The sequence below is a fragment of the Triturus cristatus genome, chromosome 5_1, assembly GCF_964204655.1.
Source record: "Triturus cristatus chromosome 5_1, aTriCri1.1, whole genome shotgun sequence".
In the NCBI taxonomy this organism is placed as follows: Eukaryota; Metazoa; Chordata; class Amphibia; order Caudata; family Salamandridae; genus Triturus; species Triturus cristatus.
Genome location: NC_140587.1, coordinates 631696515 through 631716273, shown reverse-complemented (window position 1 = coordinate 631716273; position 19759 = coordinate 631696515). Strand labels below are relative to the sequence as shown.

At 49.4% G+C, this 19759-nt stretch overlaps 1 protein-coding gene across 1 annotated transcript in view; it reads right to left on the bottom strand.

Annotated features, from left to right (window-relative positions):
* Positions 1-19759, bottom strand: part of NSMAF (neutral sphingomyelinase activation associated factor) — a 624890-nt gene that overhangs the window by 225151 nt on the left and 379980 nt on the right. The gene's annotated exons all lie outside the window — the stretch shown is intronic.

The window sequence follows — 19759 nt, the reverse complement described above, 5'->3', positions numbered from 1 at the left end:
AGAGGTTGCGGTTAAATATACAGCACACATTACAGTAAGCAAAGAGCATGTCGAAAAGAAGGAGCCGGGCTCCAGAAACCCCTTGTTATATAGTACAGAAAAGGGATATGAAAAAGAAGAACAAAACCAAATAAATAGAACACTTTCACATAGCTTCATGATGGCTAGAAAGAGACGTAGCTGGCGACATTGATCTATGAATGGGAAACAAGAGAATGAGGATCAATGATAATTAGTGACTAAGGAAGAGCCATCAGACAGTGAAATAGGTGGGAAAGGGTGTCAGGAGTACATATTCTGAGCCCATCAGGGAAAGGATAGGAAGGTAACATAATCCGAGAGTAGGGAAAGTATTGGTAAAACCCACTCTCAATGATGTGCAGCGTGATGTTCGGGCAGTACAACCTTCTGATCCGCCATTTATATTCAGAACTGCAAGTGGAGCACCTCAGAGAGGTTTGGCAGACCCGTCTTCAGATGGAATACGAGGATGAGGACTGGGTGGAGATACTGGAGTCTCGGGGGGAGGTGGGGGGGGGGGGGGAGAGATGGAGACCCGAGAGGTCCGGAGGAAATCCAGTCTTTTCAAGATCCTACAGGATCCATAGGATGCTTGAACGGCTATGCACCGCAGATTAGCTGCCTCACTCCTCCTGTTGGAGGTGCGACCATGCATCTTATGACATGCTTCACCTTCTCGCGGAATGCCCTGCGGTACGTCCTTTCTGGACTGCAGTAGGGTCCATACTGGGGGAAACCCTGGATATACACACCCCACTATCGAGTCCGCTGCTCCTCCCGCATGATCTGGCGGACTTCTCCCAGCTAACACACCATGCTCGCCGCCTCAACACCGCTCTCACAATGGCTAAAATCTGCATACTGCTTCACTATCGCTCTCCGCAGGTCTCAACTCATGGGGAATGGCTTGCGGCCATGTTTAGGACTCCTACGAGAAGGTTATGTATAACTTGATGGATAGGGCCGATGAGTTTCTTCTTATTTTGTCCCCCTTCCTAGTGGAAAACTAACACTCCTTGGCTGCCCTCCCTGCCTTTGTTTGCCCAGCCTCCTTCCCTTAATCTCTCTCCTCCCCCCACTCGCTTCTCCCCCTGGTTTTTTGCTTGCTTACCTGTAACACTTGCTCTGCCCACCCCCTTCCTAGTGTCAGATTCATATTTACCACATTTGGCAATTGTATCACTCTCTTATACTTTTGCTGCTTGTATTCTGCTTTGTTTAATTGGCATTTGTAAATTGAACAAAATAATTTAAACACAAAAAAAACACTCCCAATTAGGAAAGACCTCTCAGCCACAGTGGCCTTGTCAGTGCAGAACCCGCCGCCATCAGAGGTAATTGTGGAGGGGGGGGGGGGGAGGGGGGGGGAGGTATTTACAGAGCCCTTTCCCCACTTCCCCATGCAGGGTTGAACTTTCAGCTTGGGCCCAACACAACACCACAGTATGCCGGAACACGGTCAAGGGAGGTGTGCCCACTTTCCATCACATAGTGATAGATCCTCCTTGGCCAGGAGGAGACCTAAATTGAGGAATCGAGTGGCTGCTCTAAAGTCATTTGAATACGTCTAGAGCTCATGCCTCTCATGAGGTCAGTAAAGGCAGGTCCATACAAGCAGAAAGAGCCTGAGGAATATCTTCTCAAAAGCTAGACAGTAGTGTGGTGCTCCAGAACATATGATACAATCTATAGGAGTAAATGAGCAGCGTGGACAAGAGGCACAAAAACCCAGGAAAAGTTTATCCATCGTAGTGGGGAGAGGTAGGTCTATGAAGTATAAAACCTTCAGTCTGATATGTGCATTCCTGGAAACAGAATGAGGATACTTAAGTTTTCTAGTTTCCTCTTTAACAGGGAATGCTCTCCCAATTTCAGTCTTTAAGTGTCCCTAAAAACTGAAGGGAGGTAGGCACTTGGGATCTTTGTGCCCTATATAGCCAACTGGCATATAGTCTACCTATGCCCATGTATATGACGTTTGTGTAAAGAGATGATTATTGGTTTTTGAGTCCAGAACTGCCAGTTTGGACTTTAGTGACTGAGTTATCACCCCAAAGGTGAGAAACTGACCCTTGTGCAAAACATCTTGGTCACAAAGTCACTGGAGCTGTTGATCCTGAAATAAGTCATCCAGGGTGCCCAGCTTGAACTCCTTACAATCTGTCAGGCTCCTCTAGTCACGAAAAGATGATTGTCAAGGAAGGCCCAACAGTGGTATACTCTGGGCATATGGGGCGAGTTGTCTTGTTAGCATGCAGAGAGGAGGAGGTACCAGTACACCACAGCTGCCAGCCTGCATTCGGTACGGGGGAGTTTAGATCTAGGCGGGGGGGAGGTGGGGGGGGAAACACTACATACACATCTGTTTGTTTACTTTATTCAGCTTCATAAATTGAAAATTGTACAGAGGTGCATTCATTGATTTTGAATTCCCTAATAGGGTGTGCATGCAAAGAAAAAGCAAGAGTGTGTGTGTGTGTGTGTGTGTGGTTGACTCCAGAAATGTCAGACACATTAATCGCATGTAGAAGTTACGTATGAGTAAAGAAAATGTAATCTTACACCCATGCAGCTCATGAGTAGGGGGAGGGTACTTGTGAAGACGTGTAAGTTTTGCAGATAAATTAATGAGCACACACACAGCTTTTTTTGTCACCCAATCACACAACATAGATTTGAGACAAGCCTGCAAATCAAGCCCTTAAAGTGGTTCTTTGGTTTGACTAAGATGCATTTAAAAACCTGCTCCATTCAAGCCAAGAGTGCATCTACGATGAGTGTAAACACCTAACTTTACTCTGCTTGTCAAACATCCATCATTCACATTGGCCAAAATGTGAATTTTGGATCTTTACTTATCTCAAGACACCTTTAAATACAAAAGAAAGCACAAGAAGCAGCAGCCTGACAGCTAAATGGGAAGCATCTGTGCAGTTTTTTCTTACACTTTTTTTTAATTTAACCAGTGTTTAAGAAGTGCTTTAAAGTCCTTTCACAGGGCACCTTATGTTCCAAATGGAGTGCTATAGGAAAGCACCTATGAAGTACACTGAGGTAACCTATCCTTTTTCTTTACCGCCACAGCATCAATTTCGCCTGGCGATACTTGTGTGTTCATAGAGACACTGAAAATAAGATGTAATATACGAGTGACGAGAGGGTTGAGAAAACAACATGTAAATGGGAAACATCCATTTCAGGGATCCACAACACAGCTGGTCCAAACTGATCTACTAATTGTTCTTCTGTTCCCTATGTAAACTATATAGGGCCATTGGACTACAGTACTTGGAGCTAGTAAGGGCAGAACTTTAAAATCTGGCCACAGGTCCTTAGGTTTGGGCTGAATTCTGTGACATAGGAGATAGGTACTCCTAAACTATATAGGGTTAGGCTCATAATCAGTAAGGCTAGGCCATCTATAATCTCAAACCACAACACAAATGCCAGTACTGATGTCCATTCAACCTTTCATTCAAAACCGATGATTACACACCTTAATTGTCATAACCATTTATTTATTCATGATTTTTTTTTTGTTTTTGTTTTTATCAAAAAGGTTTTTTTCAAGAACATTTTTTCATCAAGCTGAAACAGTTAATTTGTCAAAAAGATTACAATACACAGGGACATTATGATTACAGTATATACAACAATGAACAAATCACAGACAATACACAAAACAAATATCACATTACACAAACATATTCCAAAACAATTTGTTGCTCAGGTTCTGTAAAAGTAAAAGTTTAGTTTGGAACAAAAATAGCCCTTGGTCTCTGCGTTAAAACAAGAAGATTAAGTTGTTTCTACAAGGGCAGTAACCATACAGTGCCCTACTGAGCTCATATAAAACAGTAAAAAATGCTCAAACTTAATCAATTGAAAATGAGCGTCATTGGTACTACATATATAGAACACTTGTTTAGTGAAGAGAAAACAGTTGCCGCATTTCAAACCCTTCTGTGCGTCTTTTAGTCTGTACTTCCTGCTGTAGGGGCTGAGGGTCTACCTGCCTGCTGAGAGGGTAGTATTGTGCCTGGCACTGCGTGAGTAGAGAATGCCCAGGAGGAGAGGCTGTTCCCAGGTTTAGGAACACCGCGAGAAAGCAGACTGCTTTGGAAAGTGAAGCTAAAAGCGACCCATAAGGTCAGACTGTCTCCCAATCTCTTTGTAGTTCCTGCTTAGAAATGCCCCAAAGACTTCATCAAATCAAGTGTGGCAGCAGCCAATGACAGCTGCTGCCAGCCACGAACTGCTGCTGCCACTGTGGAACTAGAAAATAACAAGAAGTATCACCACTAAGTGGAGCCGGTTCAGCCTGAGGCCTCAACTAAAGTTGCAGTTGAGTGACGCCAGGTCGACATGCGTGGACCAATTGAATAAGACGCTGTGGCATGACATCCAGACCTGCCATTCTGCAATCATCTGTCAAAAGCAGTGCGGAAGAAAGACTGCTGCAAAGATGGAAAGCATGGGCTGCACCCATGACGTCACCTCATCTACGACCAACAGGCAAGTATCACATGCGACTGGAGCCAGGCGCGCAACACCCATTGGGCTCACCGGGCTTCAGCCCCCCCCCCCCCGTCGTGTGTGACAGCCCGGCTGAGACAGCCTCGCGGGCTGGCGTCCGTCTAATTGCAGCCGCACCAGAGTACTTCACGGGTCTTTAAAAGACCATTTACTCGTTAATGAGGCTTTTGTTGTGTTTTCGCCCCTTCTTACAGCCACTCTGCCTATGGCCGGAAGACTTAGCCCCCCCCGAAATCTTTTTCAGCCCCCCCCCCCCCCCCCGAAATTTGGCTCTAGTTGCCCGCCTGACTGGAGCATGGGACTGAGACATGCTCTGAGCACAAAGACTTCAGACTTTTTGACCAGACTAAACCTGGAGTATACATTCTTGATTTATTTACACATCTAAACCTGTGGGGGTAACAGTGACCTAATCTGCACCTGTGCCTAATGTACGTGTCTGTCATAGAATACTGAGAAATATAGCTTTTAGGATCGCCCAGAAGAGAAGGAATACTGGAATGAGATGTGTAGTGCATACCGAGATTGTAACCAGCGAAACAAACCTATATTCACTAATTTCAAACAACTGTGTAGTATTTAGCTCTGCTGTGTGATTAAAAGACTTGTTTTGTTTTTGTTTTCACTAAAAGACAGGCAGGGTGTATGTAGCCTGTGAACTTTACAAGACTCATCTGTAAGAAATGATGGATCACCAACAGGAAGTAAGTGCAGAATCCTGCCTCCTTCTGGGTGGCATAAGCTGCTAATAATAATACAGCAACCTATGAAGCCCATAGCTTCTCCCAGAGGAGTGTTCCAGCGCTAAGGTCAGATACACCAACTGACAGCTCCAAGCACATGAAACACCTGACATCTAGTTGGCAAAATAATAGCAAACAACCAGTGTGGTGGTTGCTGTAGTAGGGGAAAAGGAGTTAGAGGACTTATGCCTCTGCTACCTGACACAAGGTCTGCCGGTTCCTTGCCGGCAGTCCCAAAAGGACTTAGCTGTCTACTGCATCTACAGCTGGGAAAGCTGACCATGACTATACACCAGAACTCTAGAATGCCTCCTAAATTTCCAGAACTGATGCGAAAATTATTTAACAGCCTAAATATATGTACTGTACCTTTACTGTCCCTGAAGAGTTCCAAAGTTGACTCTGCCTTCAATCAATCAATCAAATCAATCAGTCACTTGTAAAGCGCACTACATACCCGCGAGGGTCTCAAGGCGCTGGGGCGGGGGGGGGGGGGGGAGGCGCTACTGATCGAACAGCCAGGTCTTGAGTAGCCTCCTGAAGGTCAGCAGGTCTTGGGTCTGTCGTCGGCTCAGTGGGAGGGTGTTCCATGTCTTGGCGGCGAGGTGGGAGAAGGATCTCCCGCCGGTGGTCGTTCTTCGGATGCGCGGGGAGCTGGCGGTTGGGGATGTAGAAGGAAAGTCGTCTGTTGAGGTAGGCTTGGCCGGTCCTGTGGAGTGCCTTGTGTGCGTGGATGATGAGCTTGAAGGATATCCTCTTGTTGACGGGGAGCCAGTGCAGGTTTCTCAGGTGTGGGGTGATGTGGCTGTGGTGTGGTACGTCGAGGATCAATCGTGCCGAGGCATTTTGGATGCGTTGCAGTCGTTCGATGAGCTTGGTCGGGGCTCCCGCTTATAGGGCATTTCCGCAGCCGAGTCTGCTGCTGACGAGGGCCTGGGTGACTATCCTTCTTGTATCTGACGGGATCCAGCTGTAGATCTTGCGGAGCATGCGGAAGGTGTTGAAGCAGGAGGAGGAGACGGCGTTGACTTGCTTGGTCATTGAAAGCGTTGAGTCAAGGATGATTCCCAGGTTGCGTGCGTGCGTGGTCAGTGGGTGTTGGGGCTGCCCCCAGTGCAGTCGGCCACCAGGAGTCATCCCAGGCTGAAGGGTTGGAGCCGAGGAAGAGGACCTCTGTCTTGTCAGAGTTCAGCTTCAGATGGCTGATCTTCATCCATTCGGCGACGGCCTTCATTCCTTCGTGGAGGTTGGCTTTGGCGGTGTTGGGGTCCTTGGTGAGTGAGAGGATTAGTTGAGTGTCGTTGGCATAGGAGATTATGTTGAGGTCGTGCTGTCGGGCGACGTGTGCGAGTGGGCCATGTAAATGTTGAATGTCAAAGAGGCGAGAACCATTAAAGGGCATGTCCATTGGTGAAGCCTGTACATCGCTGGAAAAACCAATGGACCTCATGCAGGCATGGCTACAAAGGACAATGCTTGTACTGACCATCCTGCTAATGCATATACATGGAATCCAGACTGGCGCAGATAACATATTTAACAGCATTCTGTCCGTCATGGATTATTTGAGCCAGAGAGGCCCCAAGATCCTCCTGGTCTACCGGCAAGATCTCGCTGGCCATATCCCAAAGGGCGTGAGTGTGTAAACCGAACAGACTGTGTTTAATGGATCACAGTGCAAAGCTAACAGAGGAAAACATATGATGCCCAAAGTGTCAATCCTTTTTGATTGTCTGTCGGAACGATTGGTTGGAAATGAGTTAGGCTTCAACTTACTGGTTGAGGCTGTATGAAGAAGGGTGCTTGGTGAGAAAATTGTCCTGATCAAAGGTGGGCAAGAACGTGGTTTCAACCAGATTATCTCTGAGGGAATCATTACATGTGAACAAAGGCTCAGATGTTGCTGGCCCAGTCTGTAGGATTTAGGTCACAACATTGGTGTTAGTATCAATAGAAGGCAGCTTTAATTCTATTGCTTGGCTTAGCATCTGCATATGAAGGCACTTTTTTTGTGTTGGCGGCCCCATGTGGGTATTCATGCTCTGAGGTATTAAGCCCACTAGGATTCTGTAAATGAAGGTTTAGAGCATTAGCAATGCAATGAGGGAAGAGCAAGCTTGTAGGAAGGTAGGATCCTTCTGCATGGTTACCCCCACTTTTTTACCTGGGGCTGTACTGCTTTAGACTAGTCTGACTGGGATTATGCTATTCAGGACCCCAGTCTCTCTGCTTTCTCCCTAAGATTGTACTTGGGTACATCCCAGATTGGATACTGGGGTACCTTTATCAGTCCCTAGTATGTGGTACTAAGGTACCCAGGGCATAGGGACCCCAGAGGTCCTACATGGGCTGAAGCATGCATTATGTCACCCATGGGAGACCATTCAATATGCAACTTCAGGCCTGCCATTGCAGCCTGTGTATGCTGGTGCTAGCACTACTTACGGAAGATATCGGTTTCCTATATCTAGGGTTACTGCACTTAAAACCTATAAGTCACCCCTATAGCAGGCTTTATCAATCCTGAAGGCAGGGTTCTCGGTTCTAAGTGTGAGGGTGCCCCTGCACGAGCAGGACACCCCTACAACCTACAGAGTCTATTCTACCGGGTTGTAAGTAAAGCAACCATATACAATATAGAGGGACATCACATAATTATGCGATGACTATCTCGAAATTGGCTGCAACTAATCCCATTATTTTTGGTATCAAAGGTATGATTCCAAGCACTGGAAGAGCACTCTGCTAGGCTCTCAGTGTTCCCGGTACCAGTCTTCTAGACCCGGACAGAACAACATGGCTGCTGCCGACCAGACACGATTCTGCCCTCCTGCTGCTGAGCCATGCTCGAGCAGGGGAAGGCAGAAGAATAGTTATCCTGTCACAGGGAGGTGTGACCACCTTCCAGACAGGATTTAGTGTATTGGCAACTAGTGGGTGCGCTTGCCAGAGCCACTTAGCCTGCATGAGGGGCACATTTGGTGCCTCCTGGCATAGTCCAGTTCAAACCAGCTCTGGGAGCCGGTGGCTCCAGCTCTGGTGCAAAACTGGACAAAGGACAGGAGAGTATCCTCCCCACTGTCCAGTCCCTCCCCTGGTACGGTTCCCTGAATCGTTCCAACCCTTTCCTAAGGGAACTTAAGAGCTTTCCTGTGGGTGGGTCCTTAGATTCATCGTGGCACACAATTCAATTCAGACACAACTTCCAACTTCTACTGTCTGGGCACGCTGAACTTCGTTTGGGCTCTACTTGGTCCCCCTTCCAGTCTGCTGCATAGCCCATGCCTGTGCTCCATACAGGAACCTTCCAAGGCCTGTGGGCATCCAAGACACTTGAAGGAATCTCCCTTGAAGTGAAGGAGTCACTTCCCTGCATCTGCAGGCACCACAACTAAGCTACCGGTCTGCTGATCCCGAGCTCCTACGGACTTCGAAAGGTTCAACAACAAAGGTGGTGGTTCTCCACAGCTCTCGAGGTCTGCCCTGTCCTCTCACCAAGTTTGAGGCCAGTATCCCTCGTGGGAGCAACAGGAACCGAACCCCTGTGCACCGCGTCGACTTGCTGTTGCAGAGGCTTGTTGGCTTCCTTCCACCAAGATCTTCAGGCTCCAAGTAGCCCCAACCTCAAGCATCTCCAGGTACCAGAATCGTCATCCACACCGCATTGCTTTCACCACGGTCTGCATCTTTTGGTGAGCTGCTCGAGGTCCTCTTGCAACTCCAGTGCCTCCGACCTGTGGGTCTTGTTGAAGGCCACCTGTGTTTCTTTTGGGCTCCCCTGATTGCTCGGGCTCACCCCGACTCCCCTGCTTATGGTGAGTCCCCTGGACTTTGCTGGTCCTGACATTGCACCTTCTTTGACTTCCACGTGGTTTGCAGTTGCCAAGGCTTGTGGGTGCTTCCGACAGACACCGACCCCCTTAGCACTCGACATCCGACGTGGGACAGGTTGTGCACCGCTCCTGGTGTTCCTCAGTGTTGCCTGGTCCTCACAGTTGCAGAGTCCAGGTCACCGTCAACTCTCCTGCAACATCCGACATCGGTGGGCATTCGTCTTCCAGGTCACTCCTGAGTGACATAGACTCTGTCCCCTCTGCCTGCAGGTACTTCTCATCCTGAATCAACCTTCGGATTCCACCGAAGCAGTCTCCTTCTCCAGCAGTGGCACGTTCCTGAAGTCTTCCACTGGGTTCGACGGCGGTTTCCAAAACCCCTTTAGACCTATGCACCCCGCTTCCCGGGTGTAGGTAACGTGGGTACTAGGGTATCCACAGGTGGAGTGGCTCTCCAACCTTCTGTCTTCTACAGGGTTTATTCAGGGTCCACTGGGAAGGGTCCTTAATCTTTAAAAATTGCAACTGTGACTAACACGCAGATTTGTACGGAGAACGCAGTCGTGTTCCCACACTGCACACGATCTCCGTGGGTCTCCTAGTCTCTCACCTTGGTTGGTTCTTTGTCCCCAGCACTTCTACATCCTCTGAACACTGTCTTGACACAAGTCGTGGTTCTTATACCACTTTTGTGTATATGGTTTGGTCCCCCCTGGGGTCCACTGTGTATTCTGTGCTATTTACTTTATTGCTATGCAAAGTATTGTGTGGATTGTGTTTATATCCAGGTAGGAGATATCTAAACGTGTTAGTATTATATAATGAATACAAATTTTTATGAATACCTTGTGTGGTTCTTTTTCATTTAATCTATACATATAAGATTGCATTCTGGTAAAACAAGCTGCTTTACACTCCTTCTGGGCTAAGCCTGAAGGCTGATTTCCACTGTTACCACTTAGAGAGCTTTCTAACGTTGTCTAACACCTCTTAAATCACCAGAAGGGTTGTCTGGACCGGTGCAGGGTGCCCACTTACATTAGTGGACATCATATACCAGGCCAGCCTCTCACAAAGCTATTATACTTTCCAAAACTATAAACATCTTTGGGTGTACCCTGCTCTCGCACACTTTCAGAATCAAATCCAAAAATAAAATTGCCACTGCTGATAGCTGTGATGTAGTAGCGGCACAGGGTTAGAGCCAGGGTGCAAGACAACAGCTTTTGTAATCTCACAGCGTGACATCTGTCATGCTCAAGCTGTCAACAGTTTTGGATCCAAGCTGGAAATCCGCACCAGATTACCCACTAGCACCAGGGCAGTGGGACCTGCATGGATCTAGGGTTTTGAGTGGAATTCTGTACTGGAGTTGGTAGTTCGTCTAGTAATGGGCCAGAGAGGTCAGGCTGCTGTGGGGAGGGAAGACGGTGATAACCCAACTGGAGGCCCCTGCAGTTCCATAGGGACTGAGGGGAACCATGGGGAGCTAGAAGCACACTGAAAATCTGCACCATGGCCTCTTTGATGGCCCGAATCTGCTGAGTTGTCAATGAAGGCCCAGAAAACTAATGGGTAGTCAGGACCAACTGAGGAATCTGCTCCGTGGCCGGTTATCTAGATGGAGTGGAAGTGACAACTAGATGGTCTTGCACTTTCTCCTTGGAGTCACAGTGGTGGGATGGGGTTGAGTTTCCTTTCGCTTTTTTACGCTTGTATTTATTCTTTGACTTCTAGCGGGAAGGTGAGCAATCGTGGGATGTCCACAAGTTTTTCTTGTATTTCATAACATCCAACTTCATCTTCCAATCTCAAATTACCTTCAGGTGCATAAGGGCGCACTTCTCACATGACTTGAGTCATGTCCTGGGCCAAGGCCCCAAAGGCATACTTTGTGCAGGGCCGTAACCGACATCTGCCTCCTGCAGTCATGGTATAGTTTGAATTCTGTTTTTATTGGGGACATCCGACCCTAGAACAGCATGGAAAGGTTTGTAGTCAGAAAATAACAAAGTCGCAAGCAGAGCTCCAGATCCACCTAAGAAGACATGTATAGATTGAACACCTGCAAGAGATGGAGTGGCGCTAATATGTGGGTGGTATGGAGTCATTGCCAAGCCACATGATGTCACCTAAAATGGTGCGCATGCGGTAATCGAGATGAAGAGTCTCTGGATCAAGTCTGGCACCTATGGAATATTCTAAGGTGGGCAATGTGTGGCAAGAAGCGTCCATCAGAAAAAAATATATTATTACTTGATTTTAGGTCTGGTTTCATTGCCATTTAGGCGGTCTGTACATAGAAGGATTATGCTACTTACCCAGTAAGCATCTGTTCTTGGCATGTAGAACTGTAGATTCACATACTTTACATACTCCTGCCATCTAGTGTTGGGTCCGGATGTTTGCAAGTTGGCCCTGTTCCAGGCAGGTCGCTCCCCACGCCGCACAGTTCCACCTGTGTGTGCCTGTGTTTCCTGCCCTCGCTGCTGCCGCGAGTTCACGCCAGTCCCCTGCCTTCGTTTTATCTCCCCATTTGCTTGTCAGCCCTTTTCTTTCACTATCTCTGTATTTATTTCCACCTTCACTGTATTTGGTTATATTCTTTGTATTTCTCTTTATTATCTCCTTTATCTCTCTTCTTTCTTCCCCTTCCCGCCGCTGCGTCCCCTGCAGCCCCGCCCCCATCGCTCGCTCATTGGCCCCGCACCTGCCTCCCAGCTGCTCCTCCCTCCCACCTCCCCTTCTTAATGACGGCCACGCCGCTGGCGCGCCTAAGCAAGCACGTCTGTGCCCGTCCGTGCCTTGACCACGCCCAGCGACAGACTCCCTGGACCCCGTGAGAGCCACGACGCCCGATGCCGCTACGACGCCAACATCCGTCACGAACTCAACGCCGGCCGATCATCCACCTGCTTCCAGGCCTCCCGAAGCTCACGCACGGACTCTTCTCCTGCCGGAGCTGCAATTTCACCAGCCACAGACATTGGCACGTCCTCCCCCTCCCACCAGGGCAGGTCACAACCATCTCAGATCCATACTTCTCAACAACCGCTACGTCCACAAGCACACCATCGAACTCTGAGACCTACTCGACTCATCCTCCCCGACGACGCCTTCCTGACGGAGACCTGGATGAACCCCTCCTCGGCGCCCGACATTGCCATAGCCATCCCGTACGGCTACAAGATCACCCGCAGGGACCGCACCAACAAAGCAGGAGGTGGAATCGCCATTGTCCACAGGAACACCCTCAGAATTTCAACCAGCACCGAAGACACCCTCAGCACTGCCCGACACCTGCACTTTCAGATCCACATCGACCCCAACACCACCCTCAGAGGAACCCTTGTCTACAGACCCCCCGGACCCCGACCACAGTTCAGCGACTCCATCACTGACGTAGTCAGCACGCACGCCCTTGCCTCAACAGACTACATCCTCCTCGGAGACTTGAACTTCCACCTCGAGAACACAAACAACAGCAACTCCACCACCTTGCACGACAACCTTGGATTTAAACAGCTCGTCACGACACCCACCCACTCTGCCTGACACAAGCTCAACCCCATCTTCTCCTTCAGCAACCACGTCACCTTTAGCCACACTACCGAACTCCACTGGACCGACCACCGCTGCATCCACTTCTACAAGAAACACACCATGCATATCTACCCACAATGAATCCCCCACCGCAGCTGGAACAAGGTAACCGAAGACCAACTAATCACCACCCTCACCCGAGACCCACCAACCGACTACACCAACACCGAAACAGCTACCCGCAACTTCAGGCAATGGATCGACGACTGCGCCAACACTCTCGCCCCGATCAGGAAATCCTCAAACCAACACACCGACAGGAAGCCCATATGGTTCACCAACGACCTCCAGGCATCCAAGCAGACTTGCCGAAGACTCAAGAAAGTGGCGCCACGAACAGGCACCGGACAACCACGCAGACCTCAAGAACGCCAGCCGCAAGCACCACCAATGTATTTGAACCGCCAAAAGGACCTCCTTTGAGGAACGCATCAACAACACGCACAACAGCAAAGAGCATTTCAACATCGTGAAAGAACTCGCCAAGCCCAGCTTCAATGACAACCCGCCGCCGCAAGACCCCTGCGACTCCCTAGCCACCTTCTTCCACCGCAAGATCACAGATATCCACGACAGTTTCAACACCCAGACCCACCCGAGACCCGTCAACACTACAGACTCACCGTCCCCCAACCACACCGGCCTCCTGCTCTCCTGGAACCACGTCAACGACACCATCAAAACCATGAACACCATCCACTCCAGCTCACCATCCGACCCCTGCCCTCACACATCTTCAACAAAGCGAGCTTTATCATCGCACCCCAACTCCGGAAGACATCAAAAGCTCCTTTGAGACCGCCACTTTCCTGGAGAGCTGGAAACACGCCGAGATCAACGCCCTCCTCAAGAAACCCAAGGCGGACCGAAAGGACCTCAAGAACTTCCGGCCCATCTCCCTGTGAAAGTCCTCCAGAAGACTGTCAACAGGCAACTGATCCGCTTCCTCGAGGAGAACAACATCCTGGACTCATCCCAATCCAGATTCCACAGCAACCAGAGCACCGAAACCGCCCTCAACGCCGCTACCAAGGACATCAGGGCCCTGCTGGACAACAGCGAAACCGCGGCCCTCACCCTCCTGGATCTCTCGGCCGCCTTCGACACAGTCTGCCACCACACCCTACGCACACGAATCCACGACGCAGGAATCTGTGACAAAGCCCCAGAATGGATCACCTCCTTCCTCACCGGCAGAACCCAGAGAGTCCGCCTCCCCCCCCCCTTTCCGTTCCGAAGCCACCAAGATCACCTGCGGCATACCCCAAGGATCATCCCTCAGCCCGACCCTTTTTAACGTCTACATGGCACCACTCACCAACATCATCCATTCGCATGACCTCAACATATTCTCATACGCCGACGACAGCCAGCCGATCCTCTCTCTCACCAAGGACCCCGCCACCGCAAAAATCAACCTCCACGAAGGAATGAAGGCCGTCGCCGAATGAATGAAGAACAGTTGCCTCAAACTGAACTCAGACAAGACGGAGGTCCTTACCCTCGGCTCCACCCCATCCGCCTAGGATGACTCCTGGTGGCCGGCCGCGCTGGGAGCAGCCCCAACCCCCACCGACACGCACACAACCTGGGGTTCATCCTGGACTCGCCACTCTCAATGATCCAGCAAGTCAACGCCGTCTGCATGCTTCGCAAGATCTACAGATGGATCCCCACCGGAACCAGAAGGATAGTCACCCAGGCCCTCGTCAGCAGCAGGCTGGACTACGGCAACACCCTCAACGCGGGAACCACGGCCAAACTCCAGAAAAGACTTCAACACATAAAGAACACCTCCGCACGCCTTATCCTCGACATCCTCCACCACAGCCACATCACTGCCCACATGAGACCTGCACTGGCTCCCCGTCAATAAGAAGATCACCTTCAAGCTCCTCACCCACGCTCACAAAGCACTCCACAACGCCGGACCAGCATAGCTCAACAAACAAGTCACCTTCTACTCCCTGAACTGCCAGCTCCGCTCCGCTGACCTCGCCACCGTTCCACGCATTCACCGAATGACCACCGGCGGCAGATCATTCTCCCACCTCTCTGCCACCAAGACACGGAACACCCTTCCCATCCACCTGCGACAGACCCTGGACCTGCTGACCTTCAGGAGACTTCTCAAGACTTGGCTGTTCGAGCAGTAGCACTCCCTCCCTCCCCCCCCCCCCCCCCTTCAGTTCCTTGAGACCCTCACGGGTGAGTAGCGCGCTCTACAAATGATTGATTGAAGTGTTTTTTCTTTGAAGAAGTCTTTCCCAGTCACAAAGTAAAGTGATTCCTCCTTTCGGTGATAGTGCGCATGGGCATCGACTCCATTGTTAGATTGTTTTCCCGCAAGAGGGTGAGAATGGAGTGAGTGTAGTACAGAGATGTCAATGTGTATGTAATGTAATAATGAAAGCTGCAACAACTACAGGTGTCCGGGGAGGTGGGAGGCCGCAGGTGAATCTACAGCTCTACAAGCCAAGAACAGATGCTTACTGGGTAAATAGTATAATAACATAACATAACATAATATGTGTATTTGTAAAGCACACGTTCACCCATAGGTCTCTTGGCGCTGAATAACAGATGTTTATTGTTACCCAACTCAATGGTATTCATTTTATCGACCTCAAATGGATGAAAGGCTGAGTGGACCCGCAAGGATTTAAACCTGTGACCATGAGGTCAAACACAGGCCCCTGCAGTGGATGCATTAGTCCACTGAGCCAGCAGACCCGGCAATCCGTTCAAGGCATGTGTGCTGTAGATACACATGCTTTGCATAGACTATATAGCAGTATTCTCCCAAAGCGGTGGCTAGCCAGTAGATTTTGCAGCTGTTTGAAAAAGTGTCTTTAGCACTGCTTGGCCTACATTGGCTTGTTTTTTTTTTTTTTGTTTTTTTTTTGAAAACCTTTATTCGTGCATATTAAAAGAACAAATACGGGCCTACAACCTTCAGGCCGGCCACGATACGGTTAAGCACTGATACAAACATTACGGCCCCTGTGCTTCAACGGCCAAGATTAGCAACGATTTATGAATTATACACAGGAGAGATCCTTGACACCAGGGGGAGGAGAAGTGAAGGTTAATTTTAAAGTGTTTCAAAATAATTTTATCAGGAAAAAAGTCAGTGAAGAGTAAGAACCAAGGAGATTCGAGTCCGCACGATATCTTCACCACACGGGAGAGCAGCAGCATCATTAAAACAGCAATAGAAGTAAAATCTCAGGCAGTGGGGCAATGCAGTTATATAACAGGATAGTCACATGAGCAGTTACGCACCCCTCCAGTGCCGCCCCCACTCAGTCAACCCCACACCCGGACCCAGAATCGAAACAAGTATAGCGCAGAAACATAAAAAGAAAAAAAGGCCCATAGAACTAATTAGAAACAGTAAATTACCCCCCCACCCTACACCAATGCGGAGGCTACGGCCTGCCCCCCCCCCAGCATAGTGCCTGTCGCCCAATAAACCCGAAATATAGACGAGAAAGAGAGTAAGAATAGAGTAAAGAAAGATAAGAAAAACATTACACCTATGATAAAGGGGGTAAGAAAAGAAGAGGACTATTCTAATCTAAACTCCCAAAAAGAAGAAAGTGGGGAGGAGCCTACGTATCATCAGAGCGCCCTAAACCATCGGCCATCTATGGCCTCCACACACTGAGAACCCACTACACCAAAAGCGGTCGTGTGAAAATGAATTGTCACAACAATTTAAATGAAGGAAGACAGATCGCGACGAGTGCGCACAACATATACATACAGTTCCAGTCCCAGTCCAGCCCATCCGTGAAACCTTGGCGATATAAATCAGTCTAGCCCTGGCCCGATCGCGGGCTTGAGATTAAGCCAGCCCCTACATGAAGGCCCCGCATCCCGTGCAGACAAAGACAATATGGCCGCTTGGGAGAAGATGGTGAAGTAGAATCACAAAATGGCCGCCGACCATCTGTAGAGGTCCCTTTGTGCACCACATAAAGTCCAGACATGGCATGTAAAGTACAGGAGTTCCACAGAAAAGAAGCAGTAGGCCACCGTGAACAATTCCTCGAGGATGTTAGGTGTTGCTCAGCTGGATACTCTTGCAGACGCGGTGAGGCAGGCAACAATGAAGCAGGCAGCAATGAACGGGGAAACAAAGTATCCGCTGTTGAGCTGGAGAGCAATTGATCCTGGGTGCCGGGAAAGCCAGTTGCAGGCACCAGTGTAGCACGATCACACACAGCCGTTGCGTCCCCGCAAGAGGACAAAAGCACTGGCAGACCCACGCCGTGTTGATGACAAACGGAGCGCTCACGACCCGCAGCCGACAGCATGGAGTCAAACTGCTCACTCAGCGCCTGCAAGCCAGCACACATTTGTAGACGAAAGTCCCGCAGGACAGCCAGAACGGAGCCGCATGTCAGCGGAAGCTGCACCCCCACATCGGCAGCAATCCGGGACGGCACTGTGGAGCTGGTGTCTGGTGGAGGGAGGGCGAAGCGGGCAGCGGGCAAGACCGGAGTATCACCCCCCAGCCGCGAGCAGGCAAACAACGCCATGTTTTACCGCCAGACGGTACAATGGCCAGGGGGGGGGGGGTCGTAGCAAGGAGTCAGTTCCCCTCAGGTCTGCGCCGCAACAGGGAAGGCCAACAGTCGCCTCTCCTCCCTCGGGTTCTCTTTGCAGCCGACTAGGCAATGGAAGAAGGGGGTCGGCAGCCTCCCACAGCGCGGTACACAGATCGGGGCAGGAGACCCGCCGCACCGGGGCTTACCTTACGGCCCCAGCCCTTCGGGCGCAGGGTGCAGGAGGTGTCTGGCCGTCCCTCCCCAGGCTCAGCTGGCGACAGTCCGTGGTGTGAGGTGAGGTCGGGACCGCGCGGCTCGGGTTTGCGCTAGCGGGTCCGGTGACTGCGGAGCCTCCAGGGGGCCGGCAAAGGCAACAATGGAGCAGGGGTCCAGGGCGGAAAACAAAAGCACCAAGAACTCCGGCATCCGGGCGGGCTGAGACTTCGGGGAAGCGGCGGCGTGGACAGCGCGTCGTCGCACACGTTTCACCTCGAAAATCGGCGAGGATAGGAATCAGGATGATAGTCCGAGGCCAAGGGCCGACGGAGCCGGGCGCTCAAGCGTCTGCTCCGGTCGCCATCTTGGCTCCTCCCCCCTACATTGGCTTGTTGACGTGCTAACACATCCACACAGTAGTGTTTGCTAAATGTGTGTGGTGTGGACCATGTTTCTGCTTTACAAATGTCTGCTATATGAAGGTTACCTAAAAAGGCCATAGACACTCTTATTTTACAAGTGGAATGTGCTCTAGGAGTTATAAATGAAGTTCTTTTAACTTTAGCGAAGCAGGTTTGAATGCATTTGACATCCATCTTGCAATACTAGATTTAGAGATAGGATTGCTTTTGTGAGGTGTAGTAAAAGCAACAAACAGTTTTGTCTTACGAAAATCCTTTGTCCTTTCTATATAATACAATACCGCTCTTCTGACATCAAGAGTATGAAGAGCTCTTTCTGCTACCGAATCAGGTTGAGGAAAGAACACAGGTATCTCAACTGACTGGTTAATATGAACAGCAGAAACTACTTTGGAATGCAATTTTGGGTAGCTGCGAAGAACTACTCTATCTTCATGAAGTTGAAAGAATGGTTATTCTAAGGTTAATGTTTGCAGCTCACCAACTCTCCTCAATGAAGTGATCACAATGAGGAAGGCAACTTTCCATGAAAGAAACTGTAACGGACAGTTGTTTAATGGCTCAAAAGGTAGACCCATGAGCTGTGTGAGCACAATGTTTAGATTCCAAACAGGTGCAGGAGGTACTCTGGGTGGTTTTATTCTTTTAAGGCCCTCCATAAAAGCTTTAATTACTGGATCTTTGAACAAAACTAGATATTGCCCGTTTTGCAAATATGCGGCTACTGCCGGAAGATGCAATGGAATGGAAACGTAGGCTAGACCAGCACGATGTAGATGCAAAAGGTAACCAATGATATCGTGAATAGAGGCATCTAGTGGATCAATATTGTTATTGCTACAATATATAATAAATCTTTTCCACTTTGCTGCATAACATGTAGGCTTTATTGCTTCCTTATGAATAGTCATACACTCTGGTGACAAGTGGTTTGATAACCAAACTCTATGATTTCAGCAGCCAAATAGCTAGATTGAGCTCCTTGGAGTTTGGGTGTCTGACCTCTCTATGGTTCTGCATGAGAAGGCTGGAACGGAGATGCAGCTTTTGATGTGGAACCGCTGATAGTTCCATGAGTGTGGTGAACCACGGTTAACGGGCCCAAGTGGGAGCCACTAGAATCAGCGTGAGTGAGGTTTGCCCGAGCCTCCGAACAAGAAATGGAAAGAGAGGGAGAGGTGGATAAGCGCAGTCAAATATCCCTGACCAATTCATCCACAGGGCATTGCCTTTGGATTGAGGGTGTGGGAACCTGGAGGTGAAGTTTGGGCATTTTGAGTTGTCCACTGTGGCAAACATATTAATTTGTGGGAATCCCCTATTGTTGAAAGTATGGAAGGAGAACTTGGGGATGGAGTTCCCACTCATGTATTTGTTGCCACGTTCTGCTGAGGAGGTCGGCAATTTGATTGTTCACTCCTAGGGGGTGCTCTGCCAGAAGATGAACTCTGTGATAAATTGCACAACGCCAAAGGGTCTGAGAGATGTGTGACAGTAGGAGAGAATGTGTACCCCCCTGTTTTTGTACATAGTACAGAGCTGTCATATTGTTCGTGCGGACTAGGCCAATTTTCCCTATAAGGTGAGACTGAAAAGCTTTCAGTGCTAGATGCACAGCTAGAAGCTCTAGATAGTTCATGTGAAGACTTCTGTACTTGTTGTCCCATAGACCTTGATTTGTCAAATTGTGAAGATGGGCACCCCAACCTATAAGAGATGTGTCTGCTGTTAGCACAATCTGTGGAAGGCGGTCGATAAAGAGCCACCCTTTTTGTACCTTTTGTGCATTCCACTATTGCAGAGAGCGATGCGTGCGTCTGACGACCAAC